The sequence below is a fragment of the Panthera onca genome, chromosome C2, assembly GCF_046562875.1.
Source record: "Panthera onca isolate mPanOnc1 chromosome C2, mPanOnc1 haplotype 2, whole genome shotgun sequence".
In the NCBI taxonomy this organism is placed as follows: Eukaryota; Metazoa; Chordata; class Mammalia; order Carnivora; family Felidae; genus Panthera; species Panthera onca.
Window position 1 is genome coordinate 18,182,717 of NC_138347.1, and position 13,549 is coordinate 18,196,265.

At 40.0% G+C, this 13,549-nt stretch overlaps 2 protein-coding genes across 2 annotated transcripts in view; one reads left to right on the top strand and one right to left on the bottom strand.

Moving 5' to 3' along the window:
• Positions 1-13,549, top strand: part of CYYR1 (cysteine and tyrosine rich 1) — a 111,610-nt gene that overhangs the window by 56,890 nt on the left and 41,171 nt on the right. The gene's annotated exons all lie outside the window — the stretch shown is intronic.
• Positions 1-13,549, bottom strand: part of LOC145712433 (uncharacterized) — a 450,501-nt gene that overhangs the window by 48,735 nt on the left and 388,217 nt on the right. Inside the window, exon 6 of the mRNA XM_081790145.1 lies at positions 5,315-5,488. The gene's annotated coding sequence lies outside the window, so the exon portion shown is untranslated. The remainder of the gene's footprint in view (positions 1-5,314; positions 5,489-13,549) is intronic.

Consider the following 13,549-nt stretch of genomic DNA (forward strand, 5'->3'; position numbering starts at 1 on the left):
TCTTTGTTCAGAAAACCCTTATTACTCTGGTAGCTCAAGTCAGAAACCCCAGAGATTGCTAACCATTTCTAGAAAGTTCTTTGTCCTACACAATTCAACCCTTTCCCCTCACTTTCTCCAGTGCGACCTCGAAGCCAGCCCGTGTTCCCTCTCATGCAAATTGCTGGAACAGTCCATAATGGATCTCCTAGGTCCCATTCTTTGCACACAGCTACACGAAGTATCTTTCTAAAACACGAATCTGATTGTGTCACTCCCCTCTTTGCAAGGATGAGCTAAACTCTTTGGACTTAAAGATCCCGTACCATCAAGTTCCTGCGTGCATTTTTAGCCACATCTCTTGTCACTTCTAGATTGCAATTTTTACAGCAGCTACACAAGACTGCTTGTTGTTTTCCAGAATCCTAAGCCACTTCACACATCTGTGACTTGGCACGTGCCCTCTGCTGGAATATCGTTTCACCTTGTCTGACTGACAAATTCCTACCGCTTTCAGCCTCTGCTTATAGGTCACACCATCTGTGAAGCCTTCCCCGACCCCGCCTCCAGGGCCCCTCAGATGTAACTGTATTTCAGTGGTGCCTTAGAACTCATATCTGTTGCCCACACCACACAATACTTTATATGCCAAGCCCCTGAGACAGAGGGAAAGGATATATATAGGAGGTGATAAGTCCACGTTGAATGAATTAATAACTCTAAATACCATTCTGACTCTATTGCCTGGTGTTAATATAATTAAGGGGATGTCACATCTGTATGTTGACCCGCATCCTGTGCTGCTCGGTGGGTAGAAAAATGGCATTGTGTTATCACATCCTTCTTGAGGGAAAATGTAGTAATTTCTTTAAGTAGTTTGTTGGGTAAGTTGATTAAAAAAAACACTAATTTTGAATTTGTTTTTGCTCGGGTTTCTGGGTTGTTTGTTTGTTTGTTTTGTTTTTTTTTTTGGCTTTTTATTGCTTCAGATTGACTTACTTTTGTAATTCTTTGGCTTGTTATTAAATGATTACCGATGTTATTAAATGATTACCATTCTTCTTAGGGCTGACCTCATTTTCTTGTCCAGCGGACGCTTTGACTATGAAGGGGAAACCTGTTGAGAAAAATCAGCCTCTAGCTTCTTGGTTCCTACGGGGATCTGAATTCTAAAACTGTGTAAAAATAGACTTGAGTTAAGAGAGCAGCTACTCTAAAAGTAATAATCAAACAGTGGGAAAAAAGTAAAGATGCTTGAGTTTTTAAGGACTACATTTTAATGATACCACATTGTTTAGTATTTATATATATATATATTTTTTTCTTATTACAGGATAGCGCATGTTCTATTGGGACATTGCTGTTTTTGCCTCATTAACTTGAAAGCCCTCTCTAGTCAGCATAAGGCATGTTTGGATGATGACTGCAATAATCTGCTGTTAGAACTGGCAGCTGAGTCATCTGTTTTTACAGGATGGTAGTGTAAAGAACTGAGTCATACATCTCGTGTCAAAATTGAGTGTGAATTTTAAAGTCAAACGTAAAATGAACCCTTGAGCGCACTCAAGTGAAAATCACGGCAACCCGAGGGCTGAGGGTTTTTGTAGCTACTATTTGATTTTTGACCCAGTTGTATTATTATAGTCCTTGTATTTTCATGCAGCAAGTGGAAAAATCCAAGCTCAGAACTCACTAGCACCGTTATGAAGAGGATGATATTAGAAATGATTTGAGTTTTTCTGCGATTGTCTATAAACTGTGATCCTTTGCTCATTATGGGCTTATTTTCTTGTACAGTCATCAGTGGTCTAGTGCTTAAATGAGGGGTTAGTGTCATTTTGGCAAGTGGGCACCCACCTAGATTGGGTAGGGAGCCTACATAGGTCAGTGCACCTTTTGGGCCTGTTTCTTTTCCCTAAAATGGAAGGATTCCCAGGCTGGGCACCTGGGTCAGGTATCCAAGGTAAGATTCGGAGCATAGAACACACTGATGATAGAAACGTGTGGAGAGCTGCTTCAGACCAAGAACACCAAGCTCATTCTGCTGTTGCACCATGATTTAACTCTAACTAGGACCAGAAAATCTTCTTTGGGGAATTTGAGTTTGAAAATGTAGCTGCCCGGGGGCATCTGAGTGGTTCAGTCAGTTAAGCAACCGACGGTTGGTTTCCGCTCAGGTCATGATCTCATGGTTTGTGGGTTCAAGCCCCATGTCGGGCTCTGTGCTGACAGCACAAAACCTGCTTGGGATTCTCCCTCTCCCTCTCTCTCTGCCCCTCCCCCACATGCTTTCTCTCTCTCTCTCTCTCTCTGTCTGTCTCTCTCTCTCTCTCTCCCCCTCCCTTCTCTCTCTCTCTCTCTCTCTGGCTGTCTCTCAATAAATAAATAAACTTTAAAAAGAAAAATGTAGCTACCTGTACAGTTCACCTTCAGGTCTTTTTAAAGCTTATTTTCTCTGTCACCTTCTTAGCATTGGCCCAGGATGCTTTGGAAAATACAGTGCAATGATGGTTGTAGAATTTGTGAATCAAAAAATGCAATGAAACATCATTAATGTATAGTGGAGGGAAAGTCCCCTAAATATCAGATGAATGTCACACAGTTCATCAGCTGTTCCTGTCTAGAGAATACTTAACATAGTACAGATTAATTAGATTAAGGGCATGTTGATGACAAGGTGACTGTTGGCTAGAGGCAAGGGGACATTGAAGGTGGGTGAAGTAAAGGCAGTGGATTAGGAGTCAAGTCTAGTTGGGGTACAGAATGAAGGCTTTGAATTTCTCACAAGCCCCTTTTCTAGATTGGGAAGGGGATCCGAAGCCTCATATCAACAGAGTGATTGCCTTTGGGGCCTGGATGGTGTTTTGACTGTTAGTGAGCACAAGGGGGCTTATTGAGATGGTGGATAAGATCTACATGTTGATGAGTAGGGGTTTACATGACATATGCATAAAATCATTCATCAAGCAGTATGTTTAATATTTATGTACTTATGTACTTTATGTACTTATACCTACACACACACACACACACACACACACACACACACACACAAAACAAACAGATGGGATAGAACTGTGCAGGACCTTGATTTTATACTTCTCCCAAGAATAAATAGTTCCTAATGCAGCATTACCGCCATTTCTTCTCTCACATCTCCAAAAAGCATTAAAAACACTTTTTTTTTCCTAATCTTAACCTAGTTTCTTCAGAATGTACTCTTTGGTACTATGTAGACAATAGCTTCCTTTTATTTTCTTAAACAGCAGCTCACAATTAGCTATGTGACTCTGTCATTGCCCTCAAACTCAGTCTCAGAACTTTATGATCCTATTGGCTTAATATAACTTAATAGGAATGATAATGATAATAGCTCCTGTTTATTAAGTGCTTATAAAGTTCCAGGGACCTGGCTACATACCTACTTATTTGATTTTCATAACAACCTTAGGAGTTCCATACAATAAATATGTGCATTTTTCTTGCAGAAGAAAAATGAAGTTTAGGGAGGTTGAACAGCCAATACATGGTCACATTGTGAAATATGGCAGAAATTTAGTTTTGTCTGTTATTAAAGCACAATCTTAAGCTTTCTGGAATGTACCACCTCCCAGCAGCCTCCAAATGCTCATGGAGAGGCACATCTTAATTGCAATTCAGGCTTGTATGGCCTTTTACTTGCTTGGAGATAAAGAATTTTGGAGGAAATGTTAATTCTAAATAACGTACCATACCTTGGCAACCATGAGGCACTGTATGAAAAACGAAGTGTAATTAAGAGCATCAAAGCCATAAATGTTTAGCAAAGAAGGGCCATTGTTTTCTTTCTAATTTCATCTCTGAGCTGTGTTTTAATTCACATTAAATTTCTACTTTACAAAAGTTTTTTTTTCCTTTGAGCATGAACATTTAAAAAATAGTTTATCTGCCAGAAATGCAAAATATTACTCAAATACATCCTAGCTTCTTAAACAGGGCATACCTTCCACCAAATATTAATCTCTTCTTGATCCTTGGACACCACTAAGATGTGCTGCACTCTTCGATCCTAATCAGAATGTCCCAAGGTGATATGAGGCTCTTCTGGGTTTTCTTTACGGGATTTATCTGTATTATTTTATTATATTCCAAAATTATAATTATGTCGTCATTCTTTTTTTTTATGTCATCATTCTTAACACCTGTCACCTCATGTAGTTACCAAAAGGCTTTTTTCCCTTGTAATGAGAACTTGTAAGATCTACTGTGTTAGCAGCTTTCAAGTACACCATACAGCATTAATTATAGTTATTTCATTTCCTTTGTGTATGTACTCAGAAGTGGAATTGTTGGATATGAAAGTTCCACTGCTAATTGTTTGACGATCCTCCATACTGTTTTCCATAGTGGCTGCACCAATTTACATTTCCACCAGCAGTGCACCCAGAGAAGTTTCCCTTTCTCCACATCCTCGCCAGCATTGATCTCTGGTCATGTTGATGATGACCATTCTAACAGGCGTAAGGTGATATCTCAGAGTGGTTTTGATTTGCATTTGCCTGATCAGTCACGTTGAGCACCTTTTCATGTACCTGTTGGCCATCTGAATAACCTCTTTGGGAAAGTGCCTATTCAGGTCCTTTGCCCATTTTTAATCGGATTATTTTCTTTTTCGTTATTAAGTTGTATGAAGTCTTCATATATTTTGGATATTAACCTGTTATCAGATGTATGATTTGCAGATATTTCCTCCCATTCTGTAGGCTGCCTTCTCATTTTGTTGATTTTGCAATATGGAGTTCTTATAGCTGTGTTTTATCTCCTTCACTCACTTTTTTTCACAGTTGGCCTTATGCAATTTTATTGAATTTTCTGCTTCACAACTCCTTTCGGCTAACAAGAATGTTAATAGAAAAATAACAGAGCTAAAAATACAGATAGTAGAGCCTTTAAGAATAGTTCGAAAAAAATAGTTTGAAAAACTGGGGGGAGTGGAAACGTTCTTCTATTTAAAAAAAAAGTTGGGGTGCCTGGGTGGCTCAGTCGGTTGAGTGACCGACTTCGGTTCAGGTCATGATCTCACAGTTTGTGAGTTTGAGCCCCGCGTCGGGCTCTGTGCTGCCAGCTCAGAGCCTGGAGCCTGCTTCAGATTCTGTGTCTCCCTCTCTCTCTGACCCTCCCCACTCGTGCTCTGTGTCTCTCTGCCTCAGAAATAAATAAACATTAAAAAAAAATTTTAAAAAGTGCACATTTAGGTTTTTTGTCCCACCTCCTTTTTGTATGGATTCGTAGAATTTAGATTTTTCTAAAGGTACTTTTTCTTCTTTGTATCCTATGCTTTAGTTGTTACGGTTACCTGAAATACGTAATATCCAGACAAGTGCTTTATGGTGATTTTAAAAAAATGCTACTTTCTCAGGAGCAAGCTGATGGTTTCTGTCAGCTCCTTATTAGATGCCTTAAATCTCCAAGAGGCCACAGCAATGGATGTTCAAGAGTGGTCTCCAGGCAACGGGATCCCTGGCAGTTACTGCAGAGAGAGGACACAAAAGTGAACAGAAATGAGATGAGACGGTTAGTTTGAAGAAAGGAAGAATTCAGCAGAAATGTAGATGTATTTGAGATATATATAGATATATATCAGAACTTTCTAGTATCTTGGAGATAGGTGTTGAGAGAAAAATTTTAATCTAGGATTTATTTCTTAAGTTAGATGACATTTTTAATCATTTATTCAGGAGTTGTTTAATAGCATTTACATTTTTATCAGTAAAATGTAATGCAGAGTACTCTGAAAATATCATTTTGATTCAATTTGATCCAATGCTCAAGTGACTTTTATCCTTTTTAAAGACTAAAATAAGCAGTTTAGGAAGGCGGGACTTACATGTTTCAAAGTGTGTCCCACGGCGAAAGAACAGACTCTAAATTATGTCACTAGTATCCAAAATAAATGAAGTCCCGGAATATTCTCTCCATTATAATAGTATCTCCAAGTGCTTTTAATGGTGATAAAACTGCCCTACTGAAATTAGGATCCACCTACTTTTATTTTCATTGTTCACTTACCTCCAGAATTGAGTATAAAACAGACACCTCTAACTACAGCACATACACTGAGACCATATTTGGGGAAAAAAACAAACATTTGGGGGAAAAAACTAACATATGTGAATAAAGAAGAAAAAGAAAAAAATTTATCACAAAAAATATTTATCTATAAGAGCACAGCACCATCTGTTCCACATGGTATTAAAAATCAGAGAATTTATTTCACCTTATTTTATTTTTTCAGGAGTAGAATTTAGTGATTCATCACTTACGTGTAACACCCAGAGCTCATCCCAACAAATGCCCTCCTTAATACCCATCACCCGTTTGGCCCGTCCCACTACCTAACACCCCTCCAGCACCCCTCAGTTTGTTTTCTGTATTTAAGAGTCTCTTACGGTTTGCCCCCTCTCTGTTTTTATCTTATTTTTGCTTCCCTTTCCCATGTTAATCTGTTTTGTTTCTTAAATTCCACATATAAGTGAAATCATATAATATCTTTCTCTGACTAACTTATTTCCCTTAGCATAAACACTCTAGTTCCATCCACAGTGTTGCAAATGGCAATGGCAAGATTTCATTCTTTTTGATCACCAAGTAATATTCCAGTGTGTGTGTGTGTGTGTGTGTGTGTGTGTGTGTGTGTGTGTGTATGCCACATATTTTTATCCATTTGTCAGTCGATGTAAATTTGGGCTCCTTCCATAATTTGGCTATTGTTGATAGTGCTGCTACAAATATTGGGGTACATATGCCCCTTTGAATAAGCATTTAAAAAAAATTTTTAGGGGCGCCTGGGTGGCTCAGTCGGTTAAGCGGTTGACTTCGGCTCAGGTCATGATCTCACGGTCTGTGAGTTTGAGCCCCGCGTCAGGCTCCGTGCTGACAGCTCGGAGCACTCTGTCTCTCTCAAAAGTAAATACACATAATGTTTATTTACTTTTGACAGAGAGAGAGAGAGAGAGAGCGTGCGCACGCGCGCGCATGAGTGGGGGAGGGTCAGAGAGAGAGGGAGACACAGAATCTGAAGCAGGCTCCAGGCTCTGAGCTGTCAACACGGAGCCCAACGCCAGGCTCGAACTCACAAACCTTGAGATCGTGACCTGAGCTGAAGTTGATGCCCAACCAGCTGAGCCACCCAGACGCCCCTTGAATCAGCATTTTTGTACCCTGTGGATAAATACCTAGTAATGCAATTGCTCGGTTATAGGGTAGCTCTATTTTTAATTTTTTGAGGATTTAAACTAAACGTCTTAACATTAAAATTAGCTACAGCCCACTGGTGCATTACAACATAAAGACAAACAATATGGGAGAGAAAATAAATTTGTCATTAAATATATTATGAATGGACCTAGACAGCATTTTAAAGTATACAAGGAATTGGAGCCCTCTCAAAGAAAAGACAGACACTGCCATATCTAATGCTTCTGGGTGCAAAGACCAAGAGAAATTGTAAAGGCCAAAATAATTTAATATTTCCAGTTTGCTTGAGGGCTTTACAGCCTGGAATAATTAGCGTGCAGGAAAGAAACAGTGACTTTAACTTTCTTTTAAAATGCTCAGATTCATAAATAACATATTCGTCTCTTATTGCTCTATAAATGTAACTTACTACTGTCAAACTTGCTGTGCCTTTTCATCTGCTCCCCGACTATCCTCCAAAGTAAGCAATATTCATATCTCCATTTCATCTCTTTTTGCAAGACCAACAACAATAAAAGCAGTTATCAAATTTATACACAGCAGATGAATTCTGCCCATGCCGCATTTTGAACTGGGGAGGAAAGTATCTTTGATCTCTTTGCCTTGGTTTTATTTCTGAACATCTCTGTCTTTAGTCCCTTGCCTTCCTGTACAGACTATTCTAAAATTTCAAGGCATACATTACATCGTGGGTGTTTAAACCAGTGCTTTATTTTAAAAAGTTAGCTAGATTTTTTAAGATGCAACGAGTATCTCTCTATTCATATGTTTACGGTCATGGGTGGTCAGGTTTTGTTTTTGCTTTATTTTGTTTTGCTTTATTTTTCTACTTGGATAATATGTATATTCCTTTCTACCCTAACTCATTGAGGTATTACGGCAAGCAAGCCACGATCCTTTTGCTGCATGAATTTCCCATGTTTATTAAAATATCCTTATCCATTGATACTTTTTTTAAAATTTTTTTTAACGTTTATTTATTTTTGAGACAGGGAGAGACAGAGCACGAACGGGGGAGGGTCAGAGAGAGAGGGAGACACAGAATCCGAAACAGGCTCCAGACTCTGAGCTGTCAGCACAGAGCCCGACGCGGGGCTCGAACTCACGGACCGCGAGATCATGACCTGAGCCGACTGATACTTTTAAATGATACTTAACAACTCCCTTAGGATGTGCTCTTCATCTTCAGTGCATTTTGCAGACCATCATTAATTCTCATGACACTTCAGGGAGGTAGATAAGTGGGCATTACTGGCCAGAACTGTATTTGGTCTAACTGTGGGAATCCATGCATCAGGAAAACAAAATGAAATTGAGACTCATTACCACCACTGTACAGATGAAGGAAAGGAGACCAAAAGATTAAGTGGTGAACCAAGGAGGAAAAGGGAGCCTGTGTGAATGGAATGGAAAAGCTTTTTCAGTTCTGCTGCTCAACCCTACGTCTTTTGTATCTACCTGGTTGCACACCTTCCCCTTGGCCAGGGAAAACAAATGGAACCTGTGTGTGATGCATCCTGTACCAAAATTTCTCTTAAGAATGATAAGATGTAGCAAAGTTAAAGAAAAACATTGCTTAATAATCACACCATGATGTAAGTATCCTAAATTTAGCACTAGAACTGGGGAAGCATCTGTTCAGAGTGGACCTTTACCACCTTAGTGATTGTATTCTGAGGAAATACATTGATTACTGGGATGTCTTAGAGGAAATGTCTGTCTTTTTCTTTAAATGTCTAAACAGTATATTGAACAAGCAGGACGTTTGATAAGCAAAATTCAACTCTAACCCACTACCTTTTCACAGGAAGCTTTTCTGGTGGATCTGTGACTTTCCTGCTCACTCTTAGTCCTTAAATCTTCTAAATTCAAAACACTCCTGTTTGGAAATTAAAAAAATTTTTTTCTAATCTTTATTTTTGAGAGACAGACAAAGTGTGAGCAGGGGAGGAGCAGAGAGAGAGGGAGACACAGAATCCGAAGCAGGCTCCAGGCTCCGAGCTGTCAGCACAGAGCCTGACACGGGGCAACTCGAACTCACAAACCGTGAGATCATGACCTGAGCCGAAGTCAGACGCTCAACCCACTGACCCACCCAGGCGCCCCTCCTGTTTGGAAATTTTATTTTTTTTATTTATTTTTTTAAATTTTTTTTAATGTTTATTTATTTTTGAGACAGAGAGAGACAGAGCATGAGCAGGGAAGGGGCAGAGAGAGAGGGAGACACAGAACGTGAAGCAGGCTCCAGGCTCTGAGCTGTCAGCACAGAGCCCGACGCGGGGCTCAAACTCACGAACTGTGAGATCATGACCTGAGCCGAAGTCAGATGCTTAACCGACTGAGCCACCCAGGCGCCCCAGGAAATTTTAAATGCCTAATTTAAGATGCAAACCTTTCAAACTTCGGCCCAGGCTTCTCCCCATCTTCTCACTGTGGACAATATTTGGTGGGTCACCTGTGTTTGGAAGGAGAAATGTGGCCAAGTGCTCTTTTCCCACCCGTTTCCCACCCAGCAGCTCCCCCCCCCCACCCCCCACCCCCCAGTGCATACCCAACCAACTGGTATGAAAGCTGCAGGACAGAAGAGTGAAAAGAAGGGCACAGGAAAGTTCCAGCTCAGTTCCTAATACTTAGCCGGCTTCTTACCCTGTGCTGGGCCCCTCAGACAGCAGTCTTCAGGAGTTGGAGCTTCTCGGGGCACCTGGGTGGCTCAGTCGGCTAAGCATCCGATTTGGGCTCAGATCATGATCTCACGGTTCATGAGTTCAAGCCTCATCAGGTTCTGTGCAGACAGCTCGGAGCCTGGAGCCTGCTTCGGATTCTGTGTCTCCCTCTCTCTCTGCCCCTCCCCCACTCGTTCTCTCATTCTCTCTCAATCTCTCTCTCTCAAAAATAGATAAACGTTGTTTTTTTAAGGAGCTAGAGCTTCTCCTCGGCCGTCCTAACCTCAATGTAATGATATTAGGTGGTGGGGCCTTTGGGAGGTGACTGGGTTTAGATGAGCTCATGAGGGTGAAGCCCCCATGGTGAGATTAGTGCCCTTCTAAGACGAGGAAGGGACACTAGAGCTTTCTCTTCCTGCCGTGGGAGGATTCATTGGGAAGGAAGACAGGAACAAGATAGGAGGGGGGCCCTCGCCCAAAACCAAACCTGCCAACACCTGGATATTCAACGTCCTAGAGTCCAGAAAGGTCTGTCGAGAAAATAAATGCCTGTGGTTTAAGTCGCATAGTCTGTGGTATGTTTATTGAAGCCTGAGTTGACTAAGACACTGCTCTGTACTTGCTGGGGTGCAAATTCCCCACACCCAGCCCTTTCCCCCTCCCTCTCTGCACTGCCACAGACCCCCTTTCTGCCAAAAAGTATTGCATTTTGTTCCTTTTTCCTCTCTTTCCAGTTTCTCTTCCCATTCCTCAAGACCATGATTCTTCTTCAGCCAGTCTGATCCACTCACTGATATTTTGGCATCCCATGTGCATTCAGACCCAGGATCTTTTCACTAATACAGCCTCTTGCTTGGCTGTCCAACCTCATTTCTGGCCTCTTACTCACAAATGCCCTTGGATTCTGCTCTATGGGCTTTTTTCAGTGTCCCAAATGCACTGTATTTCCGCCTCATGTGTCTTTTTCTTGCCTTGTTGTATTAGTTACTTGTGGATGCTATAACAAATTACCAAAAACTGTTGCTTAACAGAGAACAACAGAAATTTGTTGTCATATTTCTGGGGGCAGAAATCCAAAATCAAGGTGTATGAAGGACCGTGCTTCCTCTGATGGCTATAAAGGAGAATTCTTCCTTGCCTCTTCCAGTTTCTCATGGCTGTCCACATTCCTTGGGCTCATGTTCAAACTTCTGCCTCCATGGTCACATTGCCTTCTCTTCTTCGGTCTGCCGAATCTCCCCTATGTGTCTCTTATAAGGATACTTGTCATTGGATTCGGAATCCATTTAGGTAATCCAGGGTCATCTCGTGATCTCAAAATCCTTAATTTAATTACATCTGCAAAAACTCTTTCCAAATAAGGTAACGTTCACAGGCTCTGGGAATTGGGACATGGACATAATCTTTTGGGGACCACCATTCCAACCACTATACTTGCCCATTACTTCCCTCGTCTCTTTTGCAACCTTCCGAGTAGCATCTCTGTCTCCATTTTTGCCTCTCCATATTCTCTGACATCTTCCTGAAACACAACCCTATTCCTGCTACCAACCCTTCTGCTTTATAGTTTCCCCTTTACCATGGCTTTCAAAGCCCTTCATGATCTCATCCCAGTTTAGCTCACCAAACTCACGTGCAACCGCTAGTCAGCTATCTTCCTGCCATCAAAACTGTATACAGTGCTTGCTGTACTGAACTTTTCTGTTTTGAAATATGCCCTGTTCTCTCTCTTGCTTTTCCACAGGTTGTTTCTTCTTCCTGAGTACTTTCTTTTCATCCTGGGCTAACTCACCTTTCAAACCTCATTTTAATTACTACTTCCTTGATATTTCTTACTGTCTTTTTGTTTAGTTGTCTTTCTTTCCTGGTAGAGAGGCCACTCAGACACCTTCTATGTCACTGTTGTGTCCACACCTTCTAGACGTATACCTGGATAGGTACTTCATCCATAGATGATGAATACATGAAGAGATATATCCATCACACTTTTTCAAGAACTTATCAAATGTAAAAGATGGAAATCTCGTAAAGCCGATGACAAATTTAGCTGCTCAAATTTCGAACCAAATGAAAATATGACACAGGTGAAATAAAGGAAGTAAACGTGAGATTCAATTCAGACTTTCTAATTCAATGGAGAGCATAAAGTCAATATTTACACCTGGGTCTCCCTAAAAAAACCATGTTTTGCTTGGCTTTCAGTGTAGAAAAGAATATGTATTTCTTATGTTTTAAAACACAACATTCAGGCACCTTGATCTTAAATTGATTGATCCCCCAAAAAGCAATTATTAGTTTCACATTGTCATAATGTTGTTGTCAGGGACAGTATGTATGACTCCTTCTCAGGTTGGTCATGTGACATGAGCCACACTTCACTGAGTCCATGGCATTTTAATAACTTGAACTTAAAATAGTAAAAGACCAAATTATATTTGTTAGCCTCATGTGGTGCAAGAACTTCCCTTAGGGAATGATATGAGAAGCAAACTATCCTCTAGTAGCAAAAGGGAATAAAAGAGGTCAAGATTTATGGAATGGAGCTGAAAGGCTTAATGGCTACTTTTCTTTGTAGGCATGCTTCCCACAGCACTCCTGCTAGCTGATTTGCTTTTAAAAAATGACCTTGTCTGTCTTATAGATTAAAATCCAAATTCTTGTTAATGGTTTATTTTATGTTCTGTGACTTGAGTGATAGAAGATTGATAAAACAGTCTTTGAAATCACAAAATGGTGAATTGATGGGCATGATCCCAAACTGTTTGCATGAAATCAGTTATTGGTGTTGTTCCCTAAAACTTTTTATGATTTGTATTTCCTAATGAGGGTACATTGGTGAGAAAGGATCATTTTTAAATTAAATCTGAGCAGATGTGTGAATATTTTAAGGACCATTCAAAATTATTAAGACTGCTGACTTTGACTTTAAGTTAAGAAGAAAAAATAGAAAGCTTTGGTGTCGATGCAACTTAGTTACATAAGCTGGGTATTCTTTAGGAACCTCTGTACATCATCAAAAGCAAATAATTAATATGTCACTGTCCAATCAATACCTGTCGTTACCAGCAGATAGTTTTGAGTTTGTCATCTCACTGAACCTTAGCAGTCCAAAAACAGGAGAAATCTGAGTAACGGTTATAAATGACTATAGGAAATTAAGGGTCACCTTCCCATTAAGATTCATTCACATCTGGTAGGAAACTGATCTTCCTTGCTAAATGTGGGTTGATCATAAATAGAATAGGACATTGAAACAATGGGATTGAATCAGTATGGCAATTTCTAGATTGCCGGGCTAAATTTTCTCCTCATTTAGGAAACAGCAATCTGCCTATTTTCATAGCCCAACATCTCTTTTAATGGCTATACATGTAAAGGTCGCAAGCATTGTTTAATTTCTGTACCACTTTATTAATATTTTACTAATTTTGTATATAAGCAATCAAATACTTTTCTCTATTGAATATTAATTTTGTAACTTCTTTCCACACTTTAAGTGCATTTAGTAGGTTTGAGAATCTGAAATAGGACTGAAAAGAAAATAATAATAGCATTCATAACAGCACCCCATCCATTTAATTTCTGTAAATGAAAATGTGTTGACTTAAACTACTGTCTCTGTTTTGTTGAGAAATTGCTGCTAAAATCACCTTTTTTTCCTCAGTTCCACA